We start from the raw sequence: 14,502 nt of genomic DNA on the forward strand, positions 1-14,502 counted from the left end.
TTCCTATAAAGTCAGGGAGACAGACACAAAGAGTAAGTGAGAGACAGAGACAGACAGATTGATGAGTTTGGTAAAGGCATCAGCTAACTCTGGACTGCATTGTTTGAAGGTGATAGAACGGGTGTTGTGAAGTTAGATCACTCTTTTGTGATTGTGTGTCCTAAGTTTTGTGCAGCAGTAAAATTGTGTGAGTAGAGGAGAGATTAGAGACATAAAAGAAAGAAATTTGAGAATTTTTTATAAAAGTTTACTTTTTATGTAGTAGCAAATACTACCTTGAAACAATAGAATAGATTTGAAAACACCATGTTACAAACAACTGTATATTTGTTAAGTCGGTACTCTTAAGTTTAAATCTATCAAGTTGTATCTTATTTCCCAGAGTAAGAGTAATTATTCTTGTAGAAATAATGATGACAGAGTAGTGGATATCTGATATACCAATTTGTTGAAACAAAAGATTTGAACTATAAAGTGGTGAAATAGGAATCTGTAATGTTTAGGAGGAAGAACATTTCAGATTACCACATCTAGATACACAACAATGAATAAAAGATATTTTGGTCACAGATGAAAATCTTTAGTCATAGGTCAGCTTTACCAGAGTCGACTTTGGACTAAGCGACAGCAAGATATTTTACACTAGCATAAAGATTTTGGTTTTTTCATCAAAGAAAGAAAATGACACAAGCTGAAATGTGTGTGTGTGTGTGTGTGTAACATCCATACTAACGTATGTTATATTCAAATGTCAGTACAAAACATTGAAAGTATTACAAAATAACAATTTACTGCATAAATCACATTTATTGGAATATCATTGATTCACTGATGAAAGTTTTCAAAGTCTACTTGATGGTATAAACTGCCGAACTGTCTTGATATACAACCAATGTCCCTCTACTTGGTTTGGAGCAAGCATTTGTGAATGATCAACAGTTGCTCAAGTGTAGGAATGAGTGTAAAAATATTTCCAAGTTCAAATCTGACCCAGGTTGATTCAGTTATTCATTTTTCTTCAAAAATGGTACAATATAAAAATTATATAATAAAATCAAGATGAATAAAGTCAGACATAGTTTAAGGACAAGCAAGAGTTCAAATCTTAACAAAGTTGATTTAATGGTTCATTTCTTCAGAAGATGAGGGTTTGGAATGATAATATAGGAACTGGCAGTGCTTATATGAACAGCATATATGTTGACTTATTTAGAGATTTATGGTTTTTTGGCTATCATATTCATTTACCACCACAGATTCATTTGACAAAATAGAGTGAGTTCTTCAAAAATTCTTTACAAAAATCACAACACATACCACAGAGGGAGCATCTGTATAGTTACTTGACATACTGAATATCGCAACCAAATCTCTCTTACTAAATTTGTTCTCCACTTTATATCCTTAGGATATGAACCAAAAGAGCCAGTAAGGTAACTCCTATGTAGTTGGTTGACTTGCTAAATGTAGCAGTTAGATTTCTTCAACATGAACTCCATATTGTTTTTAAAATACGAACCACTAGTTGTTTGGACAATATATTTACAATAGAGGTGGAAAGACTGGCCACAGCTAAAAATGCAGATCAAATGCTTTATTTGATCAACAATCTAGTTCTATATCGGCTCATGCAGAATTGACCAGAGTTACTTAACAACAATGATAACAACCACACTTACAACAATGACAATACCAACATAAAAACAAATAATAACAGGTTCTGTAGCTGACTGGAATGTTACATGGTTGTCAGCTTGAGTTAGTAATTCCAAGGTTAAAATGTAAGACACTCTTGAGGTTTATTTGAAACCAGTGGATTAAGGTCTCAATGACATACATTTCTTTCTGATATCGGTAGAATTTACTTTATTTACAAGAAGTCAGTAGAAATGGTAGAAAAAATATAAATAAAACATTTTACTTTTGGAAGTTGTTTAAGAATTAATATAGCGATTTGTAAAACAGATTAAAAAGACTAGTATGACTCCACAAAAAATGAATAACCAAGAAAGGGTATCACACAGTTTGTAGGAAGGCAGGAAAAATGGTAAGTCTTCTTTTTTTTTTAAGAAGAAGACAGAAATAATGGCTGGTTAAATGAATGAAAATATTACAATTCTAAGAAGAATGAGTTGGAAGATAGTCATTTTGAGTGTCAAAAAAAAAAAAAAAAGGAAGAATCTGCTGCAGAAACAACTGAAAGACTCTTATATATGAATGAGGTGTCTTAAGTTGAAGACTTGTAATTGAAAAAATTGGTCAAAATTTTTGACGTATTAGGGAATGTATGAGAAATTTAAAACTTAGAATCATTTCATTCTTTCCATTGTCAAATGTTTATATAATCATCTAGTTTGTATCAGAGATTTTTAAATAAACAAAAATATTTTAAAAAATAGGTAAATAATTTTTTTTTAATATTAAACCAACAATTAAATATATCAAAAAGTTATTCTTTATTAAATGTTCCTAGTTTCTACTCTCAGAAACAGTAACAATGCCTTTTTTCTCAAGTTCTCTTCTCTCCTGTTGATTTTATATGGTAGACAAAGTTTCTTATCAATTATATGCTTGTTGTTGAAGTTATTGTGACTCTTTTTTAAAAAATTAATTTTATACTAAATATAAAATAAAAATCTTTGACCAAGTCAAACTTAGAAATAGTACTGAAGTCTTGTAATTCAGTGGAATGGTTTGCTGTGGATATTTGGTATCAGTTATCATTTTGCTGGTATACAATATCTGCAAGAAGAAATATAAATATAAACAATTTAAAACCATTTCTCCTGATAATATATAGAAAGAAAAAGCAAGGTTTAATACAAATATATGGCAAGTGCACATAGCAAGATCTGTAGAGTGCTGGGAAAACAGTACCTTTCCTATCTTAAAATCTTATCCAGGTTCACTTTCCCTTTCATCTTTCTCAAGTCAAATAAATTAGTTCTAGTCAATATAATACTGGTGTTAATCTAATCAAGTCACAACATAAGTGTTTTGTTATGATGCTATTTTTGTTTCATTTTTATAATGCCGCAAACAACAACTGCAGATTCTCAGACAATAAACTTTACCTTTATTAGTTCTGTCTGAAATACTTTAATATTGTTATTTTTATTTTGATGTAGTGATGTCATAGAGTTTTTGTTTCCCACAAATATTGCACTGCATTATTTCCTATGTTTCTCTTTAAATTCCCTAGCTATACACTGACTATCTTATCAATAAACATTGACAGATTCCCTTCAATAAAAAAGACAATATTGTAGTGACGCCATTTTGGAATTCATCAGCAAGCATGCGCAGAGTTGGATTTCTTCTAGGAGGCCGCTGGAAGTTCCTTCATGCGCATGTGCAGAGAACTACCAGCAGCAAAACTTCCCATGTTCGATCTCTCTTGAAGCGGACACCAAATTGAACAAACGTGTTCTGACATCTCTCCTCAAGCTGCCACCACATGGCGAAGCTACACTATGCTTGTTCGAGACAGCATTTTGCTCACACCATTTAACTACTGTGACTAGCTCCATGGCTACCGGTTCGCCCTGAAGGAAATATATATGTATATATTATTGCGAATCCAGAAAAATAAATATTATTCATGCTGTTGAAGATATTCGAAGTCTTGGTTTTCCATTGACAAATAATTTAATGTAAAGGGATGAGACCTGCACCCCTCAAGTGTTCCAGACCTTTCATCCTGTTACAATATTATCCATTTGCAAAAAAACTCAATGTGAGACCCTATGCTTACATGAAATGTACAGAGGTCTACATAACCCCAACCCTAAAATTAAGGACATGACTCTATAAATTGAACAGCTACACAAGCACTATTTATGAGAAACAAACTTCTTTATTTCAGCATATAAAAATAGAAGTAACAATACTGAAGTGCGGTAGGCAGAAATGGAAAAATTTTAATAATATAAATTTAAGCACCCTGTATGCCTTTTATGACTTTCAAGGTACCAAAATTACAATAGATTTCAATAATCATAATATTCAGTAGGGTTTCTGATTAGCAAATATGCACAGGAAAGAAGTTAATTCCAGTTTAATCCAAAACATGCAAAATCATTTAACAGAGCATGCTGGAAATGCAGATAAAATGTCAATTTAGGATTTGTGAGTGCAAAACCAGAGATAGAGAGCAGGTAACAAGTTAACACTGTCAAGACTTGGTTGAAAACTGTGGAGGAGGGCCAAGCAGATATAGGCATGAATACTAAGTACCTTGGTGTGTTACTAGACACTAGTTCAACATTCAGGAAACATAAAATCTAATGACCAAAGCAAACTCTTAGAATCGTATTCAACAAAAAATTAGCAACTTCCCAGGAGAGGAAGGTGAAAGTTCACAAGATCCAGAATAGTAGAATTGGTTCTATACTACTACTATGCTGCAAATTATGTATGAACAAGATCTTTTAGGTCTCTGCACAGCATTTTCAATGAAATATATTGATATATAGTAAGTTGTCTTTGGCCCACTAACATGAATAATTTTTATCTGTGGCTAGCATTGCTCCACTGGATATTAGGAGGGCAGTTTCCAGCAAAGCTGAAAAACAAAAGTAGTAGAAGGATGATGATGACAGATCATATCTTAGGGAACAAATATGAAGAATAAAATAGAGCAAAAGTTTCATAATATCTACTGCTTCAGTAAAAGTAAAAGAGTAAAGAACCCCTTCAGTCATGAATGACTATGGTATTGCACCTAGAAAGTTACCCACCAAGGCACAAGTCTGGGCGACGTGGTTTATGGAAGACCAGCAATCGCCCATGCATACCAGCCTCCCCTCTCCATACCACCGATGTTATCCAAGGGAAAGGCAAAGGCTGATACAGCTTAGCACCAGTGACATCACAACTCATTTCTACAGCTGAGTGAACTGGAGCAACATGAAATAAAGTGTCTTGTTCAAGGACACAACTCACAGCCTGGTCTGGGAATCAAACTCACTACCTCATGATTGTGAGCCTGATGCTCTAATCACTGAGTTATGTGCCTTCACTGTTGCAGTAGATATTTCAAATAAGTCCACTGATATAATATTCAGGAAGGAAAGATCAAAAAATCTACTATTCCAGAATATGAAGACAAAACAAGCAGAAAATATGTCAAACATGGCCTGGCCGAATTCACTCTGTGTTGCAATTGGAGAATCCTTTTTGTGAAAATGAAAATCTGATGAGCATGCATGACTTGCCTGTACTGTAGGTATAACAGCCCACCAGAATGAAAATTTTCACACATGCACAGGAAAGATGGCTTCACCTTCTACATAAGAGATTTTATCCATGTGGTATTAGTTTCAGCAGGAAAAAATAAAGGCAGATATTGTTTAAATGCACCCAGTATGTATATATGTATGTATATTTGATGCACTGCCATTCAGTTACTGTCTACCAATTGCACTCACAAGACATTGGTTGGCCTGAAGTTACAGCAAAATATATTTGCTCTATGTGGTATGTATGCATATATACGTATGTATATACATAAATACACACATGCACACACATGCATGTGCGCGCACGCATGCACAAACACACATACACACCAACAGCAGCAATAACAACAGCGCTGCCACTACTGCTGCTGTCACCATCACCATCATTATCATCATCATCATTATCACCAGGGTTATAAATTATTATCCTTATATTCCTGTGTAAGGAATTCTTGTGAAATGTGTGTGTTAAAATAACATATATATATACCTGCCCTTTGCTTCTCAACTGAGAGTAGGAGATGATGTAGGGGACAGGTGGTTGTAACATATTGTAATTGTAGCTAATAACTGTGGTGGTGGTGGGGGGGGGTTATTACATGTCATTTAGATCTAATGGGTCCTAACTGAGTAGACTGTCCTATAAAAGGTAGGTTATGGCTCCACCATCTTTCTCTTGCATACTATGTAACTAAGACTACACTCACTATCCAATACATTCCTCCTTTTTCAAAATGGCAGGGTGTGATTTGAGGGAGATTGAGCTGCCATTTCTAGCAAGTTGGGTGGCACATGTAGTGACTAGTGGGTGGAGAATAGTAGTGGTAACTGGCAGATGATGTTTAGTTCTAGGTCAACCTGATCCAACAAGCCTACAAGTATAATGACAGATTTGTTCCAGCCTTCACCTTCTTCTTTTTTTTTATTCAGATCAAAGTCTGATGTGATTTTAGCAGAGATTTGGCCCCTAATATTAACTGGTTGAAGTGACACCCTCCTTGGCAATAGAAATGGGGTGGAGATGCTGCTGGTGGTGGTGGTGGTGGTGGTGGTAGTAGTAGTAATAGTAGTAGTAGTAACAGCACAAGTATAATAGTTGATGAAGATGGTGGTGGCTGGGGCTGCAAAGAATGTAAGAAGTTGTGAAGGGGGAAGGATGGATTACACATATTTTCTGTATCCTTTCAATGAACCAAGTAAGATGTTCTGCTGAAGATTAATCTTACTTCCAACTGCATTTCACATTTTTAGCAATAATTAGTCATTTACAAAATGATTGTTTACATAGAGTGTAATTGTAATTAATAAAAAAAATATTTAGATTTAGCTTACTAAATTTAAATATGTTAGTGTCCTATAAAACAGGATTTAGTTGACTTTTTTATATATATTTATATATTTATGTTCAACTTTGGCTCTTCTCATTCTTCAAATATTCAAATAGGTCACTTATAAAAGAAGATCACGAGCCAATGAAACAGCCTCAATGCAATTGCTCAACATGCTAGAAATAACAAACAAAATGTGTATGTACATCTCCGTTTGTATGTGTGTGTACGCTTATATATTAATTACTATGTGCTTGTGCAAATGTATATGCATGTGTTTGAGAGAGAGAGAGAGAGTGTGTGTGTGTGTGTGTGTGTGTGTGTGTGTGTGCAAGTGTACGTGTGTATGTATCTGAATATATGTGTGTGTGTGTGTGTATGCGGCGTGGGTCTCCGCGTTTGTTTATCAATATCGATAATGCAGCAAATGATTTGAGCTCAAATGCTGGCAATTCATTGGTTAAAATTCGAAGAATTAAACTACGTTAAACTTACAAATTACAATTTTCTCAAAAAAGCCAAATGAAAACAATGTTTTCTTTTGACACATTCTACCAGTATACGAAGTTTAAATTGTTTAGTTAACTAGAAATTGTGTTGAATTCCGTCCATCAAAAGGAAAAGATCCCTGAATTCAGCTGATCATCTCCAGTACCTAATTTGTGGGACCTCAGTTGTCTACAGATCCCCAGGTTAGGAACTGCTACCCAAACATCTCAGGTGTTTCTGAAATATTAAATGATTTATAGCCTTCAGCCATATTGAGACTCATCCTAAGAAGAAATGGCACAGAACCACAAGTAGAACACCCAGACAAAATGATTTAAAGGCATTCTACATTGGAGTTGACTTGCTTTAAGTTTTAGGCATGTACTTTTACCTAAAGTACTTAATCATGCAGATATACTTAGCCTGATTCAACCAACTATACCACCTCTTGAAATATATGGCATTGATTGCTATCAGTTAATGTACTAAAGTTTATTTGCATGGGATATATATATCACTGTGACTGACCAGGCTATCAGATGTTACTACACATCGCTGATCACAATGCACTTTGCATTGTTTTAGCCTTCAAATGATGCCACCCCGCTGGCTAAGCAAGCAGGCCAACAGAAGAAAGAGTGAGAGAAAGTTATGGTGAAAGAGTACAGCAGGTATCACCACCACCCCCTGCCGAAGCCTCGTGGAGCTTTAGGTGTTTTCATTCAATAAACACTGACAACGCCCGGTCTGGGAATCGAAACCATGATCCTACGACCACAAGCCCGCTGCCCTAACCACTGGGCCATTGCGCCTCCATGGGATATATATATATATATATATATATATATATATATATATATATATATATATCTATCATCATCATCATCATCATTTAGCGTCCGTTTTCCATGCTAGCATGGGTTGGACGGTTCTACTGGGGTACATACAGGTGTAGCTGTGTGGTAAGAAAATTGGTTCCCAACTACATGATCTTGGTTTCAGTCCTGCTGTGTGGCACCTTGGACATATGCCTTCAACTATACTCTCAGGCCAACCAAAGCCTTGTGAATAGATTGGTAAATGGAAACTGAAAGAAACTTGTTGTGTGTGAGTGTGTGTGTGTGTGTGTGCGCTTTTGTGTCTTTGTTTGTCCCCAACCACCATTTCACAACCGGTGTTGGTGTGTTTAAATCTTTACATCCCCGCAAACTAGTGGTTCAGCAAAAAGGTATTGATAGAATAAGCACTAGGAAGAAGAAAAAAAAGAAAGTATTGGAGTCAATTCATTCAGTTAAAAATTTTTTAATGTGGTACCCCAGGATGGCCATAGTCTAATGACTGAAACAACTATATATAGCCAGTTTAAGGGTGAAACCTTGAATTAAACAATTACTTCGTATTTGTTCATTTAATGTCTGATTTTGCACACTAGCATAGGATTTAACAGGATTTCAAGACCAGATACTCTTCCTGTTGCCAGCTCTTGTCTGTTTTTCGAGTCAGGAAATTGCTAAGTACCAAGAGTTTTCAAAAGCACAAACTGGTCATGCTAACATCACCACGTGCATGACAAACTGTTGCCTGAAAATATCATCATGATACAATCCACTAATGAAGCAGGATGTTGTGGCTAAAAGATTCTATATACAACACAATTCATTGAAAGGACAGTCTTGAATATTGATATATAAAAAATTACTGTAACATGGAAGGCATACTCACCCATAGTATGAAATAATACTAGTGATGTGTTCTTGTCAAAATCCCTGTAAAATAAGCACAACAGATTAGTTATACTACTCTGAGACAGTAAAGAAATACTACACAGGAGCAAAAAATCACATGTCTAGCACATGTTAATGTAATTTTAGAAATAAAAGAAAAACAAAAAAAAATTCTACAACAAATTAATTATAAATCTGCAGATATTAGACTCAGACTAATTTTAAATTCATATCTGTGCTTATTAGAGCACTTAGTTACATTTGCCTTGGTACCATTCTTGAGAGGTTGGGCTTCACAAAACTAGAAAGAACACAACTGATCAGAAAACTCTAATTACTAACCATTATATAGAGACATGTAATCTACATAAATATATATATAAGAGGGTGTTGTAGTTCATTGGAAGCATTGTGTATTGTTTGTGAAATAAATGCAACGTGTCTGGAATAGCAAAGCAATGCAGAAACCTGTTGTTAATATGGGTCCCTAGTCTACCTATGAGGATAGTCTCCTTAATTCTTCCATTTCCAAAATTTCTAGGAATTTTGGAAATTTAAGAATTAAGGAGGCTATCCTCATAGACAGATCAGGGCCCCAAATTAGCAACAGGTTGAATAACAGTTATTATAATCCACTCTGCACTGTTGTGCCATTCTAAACAGATATATATATATATATATATATATATATATATATATATATAGCGCTCAGCTGTGAACTTCTTCAAACTTCTTTGCATTAAGATCTGAAATGTAAGATCTCCTCTACCCTGAAAATGGAGGCTCATCTCATCCTATGTTAAAAGCATCCATATGGCTGCATCTTCTGATGGTCTAAATCTACCAACATTATAATGTATCACTGAGCCCCCAGAAACAGCTGTTGGACTTATAATACCTTTCTTCCACCCCTTTAATTTTCTCTGCCATTTGTACTCTCTGTAAGTTATACATATAAATTCATCATCTGAAAGTTTCAACCTTTTGCTTTCTCTCATTTTGCATGTATACATGTATACATATTTTGTATTGGATGTATTTAATATACTTTATATATTTGATGTGTCTAATTTGCTTATCCTCACAATTGCTTCTATATATGAGAGTGAGTATGTGTGTGTGTGTATATATATATGCACATCTGAACATATATATGTGTGTGTGTGTATGTGCACAAAACATTTCAGACACTTAGCCTGTAGAAAGTATTCGTACACATGTACAGACATGCAGATATGTGCTTATACATTATTCAAAACACAGATTCACACACACACAATGGCATGCATACATGTAGACATACTTATTTGCATATATGAACATACATATTCAATCATACATTACTATCTAAAGATACAGTAAGAAACTATTTCTGGGATGAGACCAATGCTTTCACTGTTGGAGACAAGCCCATCATATATGTATATCGATGTGTGTATGCCTTTGTGTCTATGTTTGTCCCTCACCACTGCTTGACAACCAGTGCTGGTGTGTTTACATCCCTGTAACTTAGTGGTTTGGCAAAAGAGATCAACAGAATAGTACAAATCTTAAAAAGAAAAATAAGTATTGGGATCAATTCATTCAACTAAAAATTGTTCAAAGTGGTACCCCAGCATGACCACAATCTAATGACTGAAAGAAGTAAAAAAAAAAAAAAAGATAAAATCAGATAAAAGATATTATAAGCTTTGGCCAAGATAGCAAGATGCTGAGAAACACCATGTTCTGCTGTTTACCAATGAGTGTACTAAATTATAAGGCACAAAAAGAAAATGACTCCCCCCAGACACAACAGAATATGCTTCAACACATGAACCCCTGTAAAGAATCTTGCAAGCCAAATCCAAAAACGAAATATATATATGAAAGAAGGTCTTTTAAAATTGCATTTTCAAACCTTCTTTCGTATATAATTCCACTCGTGCGGTACCTTACAACTCCACTTTGTTATATATATATATATATGTTCATATGTGTAAATGAAAGGAAGAAGTACACAATATGTGAAGTAGACTTTATATTTATTAGAAAACTCTTTGAGAGGGTGGAGAAAGTGATAAAAATAGTGATGAGGTGTCTAGGTGGACTTTCAAGGTATGAAGGGAATAGAAGTAAGTGGGGACAGAGGAACTGGGAGTATGGGTGAGTGGAGATTGGAAATGTGTGAGGAGGTGGAAGTGAGAAATAACTAATGACTGGATTGGGTTGAAGAGTGAATGTAATGACTGGTGGATAATGAGCAGAGGATGATAAATTATGTATGAGTTGGGGAGGCAGGGGGAGTGAGGGATGCAAACAAAAAAGGGGAGAACAGCAGAATAGTAATAATTATTCAGTAGACAGGAGAGAGACAAGTCAGAGAGGGAAAGGATGACATGTTGCTGGTAGGTTGCAGAAGCACTGGGGAAAAGTGAGGTAGGCATAGTGCTTTAGGAGAGTGAGATAATTTAGTGGATCAGTAGAGGAGAGGGGTTTTACAGATGTGAAACCCCGGGTAACCCCATAAACTGGCCATAACTATTTTTATCTAATTACTCTACTGCTCTAATACTGCTTCTCTTTCATATTTATGATTTACTGACAATATTTATTTAAAATAATAAGGGTGAAAAATTGAATACTAATTTGATTAATATCAATTTAAAACCAGTGGTCTAGCATACTGAAAAATCTGAAGAATCAGAAAAATGATATTACATACATATAAGAGGGATGACCACTACATGGACATCCATTATGCTAGAAGTAGATCCATTATGGTTTTACCGCTAAGAATGGAATGTTCTCAAGAAAATTTAGCAAACACCAGAACGTAAGCAAGCAAGACAAATGAAAAGAAACAAAATATAGATTAATCCCAAATCAGTTTTACTATTACCATTTACATAATTACTTACGTAATTGTCTGTAGCTCATCAGTATGATTGTCTTTGCAAATATAATTTGCAGAACTATACACAAGACGTCCGCATGAGATTGAACATGTATACAGTTCTACCAATTACACTTGGGGTTACCTTTCAAAAGTCGTTGTTTTGGCATGCTAAAATACCGGAAATAATTCTGCAGAAAATAATTCTCTGCTGTGAATTTTGCCAGTTAGAGAACATAGTTATTTAAATTTAAAATAAGGGTGAAAAATTGAATATTAATTTGATTAAATATATATACATATGTATGTATATATATATATATATATATATATATATATTATATATATATATATATATATATATATATATATATATATATATATATTATATATATATACATACCTATGTGTATATATATAGACATATGTGTGTGTATATATATAGACATATGTGTGTGTGTATATATATATATACACACATATGTCTGTGTGTGTATATATATATATATATATATATATACATGCTTATGAATTTGCTTTGCAAGATTCCTGATGTGAAACCATGTGTTGAAACAGATATTGATATATTTTGGAATGGTAATTTTTTTTGCCAAATAAACACATACACACACATTGCCTGGAAATCTTTTGTCACATACCTGTGACCTTTTCAGCGACCCTTTCCATCCTTGTATATCCTCCTGCCCTGCCTAGTTCATTCTCAGACAATGGAGACAAATAACACAAGGACAATAATAAATAAGTGAACAACAAATAAATAGTGTGTGTTTATTTGGCAAAAAAAAAATGACTATCCCAAAATATAAGAATATAGCAAAATATATATATCATCATCATCATTTAACATCCGCTTTTCATGCTGGTATGGGTTGGACTGTTTGACTGATGACTGGCAAGCTGGAAGGCTGCACCAGGCACCAATCTGATCAAGCACGGTTTCTGCAGCTGGACACCCTTCCTAACGCCAACCACTCCAAGACTGTAGTGGGTGCTTTTTATGTGCCACCGGCATGGGAGCCAGCCAGGTAACACTGGCAACAACCATGCTCAAATGGTGCTTTTTACATGCCACCGGCACAGGAGCCAGTCAGGCGGCACTGGCATTGACCACGTTCGTATGGTGCATTTTGCATGCCACCGGCATGGGAGCCAGTCTTGTGGGACTGGCATTGACCACGGTCAAATGGTACTTTTTATGTGCCACCAGCAGAGGTGCCAGTCCGGTGGTACTAGTGTCAGCCACAATAATGATTTGACTTGACTCAGCAGGTCTTCTCAAGCATAGTTTATTGCCCAATGATTGAAGGGTACTCTTAAATGGGCTGGTTATGTGACACTGGCATAGGCCATGGTTACAGTCTCATTTGGCTTGCCAGGCCTTCTCAAGCACAGCATATCTCCAAACGTCTCGGTCACTTGTCATTGCCTCCATGAGGCCCAACATTCGAAGGTCATGCTTCACCACCTCATCCCATGTCTTCCTGGGTCTACCTCTTCCACAGGTTCCCTCCACTGTTACCGTGTGACACTTTTTCACACAACTGTCCACATCCATATGCAACACATGACCATACCAGTACAGTTGTTGCACACCACATCTGATGTTTCTTATGTCCAACTTTTCTCTCGGGGAGCTTAGACTCTGTTGTTAATGCACACTGACATTACACATCCAGTGGAGCATACAATCTTCATTTCTTGCAAGTGTATGCATGTCCTCTGCAGTCACAGCCCATTTCACTGCTGTGTAGCATGGCTGTTTGCATACATGCATCATACAGTCTACCTTTCACTCTGAGTGAGAGGCTCTTTCTTACCAGCAGAAGTAGGAGCTCTCTGAACTTTGCCCAGGGTATTCTTATTCTAGAAGCTATGATCTCAGAGCATCCACCACCATTACTGACTTGGTCACCTAGATAACGGAAGCTATCAACCACTTCTAGTCCCCCAGCTCCCAGCACATTTTCAATGTTTATTGCTCCTGTGCACTTGCCACATATATATCATCATCATCACGATCATCATCATCATCATTACATACATACATAAACTTATCTCCATACATACATACAGAAACTCATGTCCATAAACACACACACACATTATATTCACATTTTCAACAACTTTAGTTGCTAAACCAAGAGCTGTATGGTAACCATCAGCTTATTGAAATTACCCGTGATTTCAATATGGGACAAAGTGTGTAACTTACCATGTTGACAAATTTATTTTATTGTATATTGTTCACTTTTTGTCATTTATACTAGCTGCATAAATGCTTGAAGCTTACTAACTTCATACACTTGGATCTCAATAGCATGTTCTTTGAGAGTGACTTTGCAGCTTTTTCTGGCAGTAAGCAACAATGCAGACATTCTCTTGTTGGCTCATATATCATGTTTTCCTGTTGTTTAGCCTTAGTTCAACCCTAAATGAGCAGACATGAACAAAGGCAGCTCTGTCATGATCATCTCACTGTTATTTTTTTGGGTGGGGTTCTTTTTGTACTTTTTTTTTTCAGTGTATATAGAACAGTCATTTCCATCCAACATGTCTCCCTATTTCAAGAGGGAAATTTTGTTTTTTACTGCTATTTCTAGTAAATTGCATGCAATCCTGTAGTGGCTCCTTCCTTTCAGTATTTTCTTATGGTTGTGTTTGTTTTGAGCTTAAAATTCTATTGAAATTGCCTTTGCTTGCCATCCTCTTGAGTCAAAAAAACAAAACAAAAAAAAAAACAGAATAGGCATACACAGGAGTAGAGTACATTCAATCCACTACACACCCTATCCTGTAAATGAATGGTCATGTGTTACAATGAGTAA

The 14,502-nt window shown here is 35.4% G+C and overlaps 1 protein-coding gene across 1 annotated transcript in view; it reads right to left on the reverse strand.

The window, feature by feature from the left end:
* Nucleotides 1–1,097: 1,097 nt before the first annotated feature.
* LOC115211675 (alanine aminotransferase 2) overlaps nt 1,098–14,502 on the reverse strand; it is a 30,713-nt gene continuing 17,308 nt past the window's right edge. Inside the window, exons 2-3 of the mRNA XM_029780315.2 lie at nt 8,780–8,823; nt 1,098–2,742 (exon numbers count right to left, since the gene is read on the reverse strand). The gene's annotated coding sequence lies outside the window, so the exon portion shown is untranslated. The remainder of the gene's footprint in view (nt 2,743–8,779; nt 8,824–14,502) is intronic.

This window comes from Octopus sinensis, linkage group LG5 (assembly GCF_006345805.1).
Source record: "Octopus sinensis linkage group LG5, ASM634580v1, whole genome shotgun sequence".
In the NCBI taxonomy this organism is placed as follows: domain Eukaryota; kingdom Metazoa; phylum Mollusca; class Cephalopoda; order Octopoda; family Octopodidae; genus Octopus; species Octopus sinensis.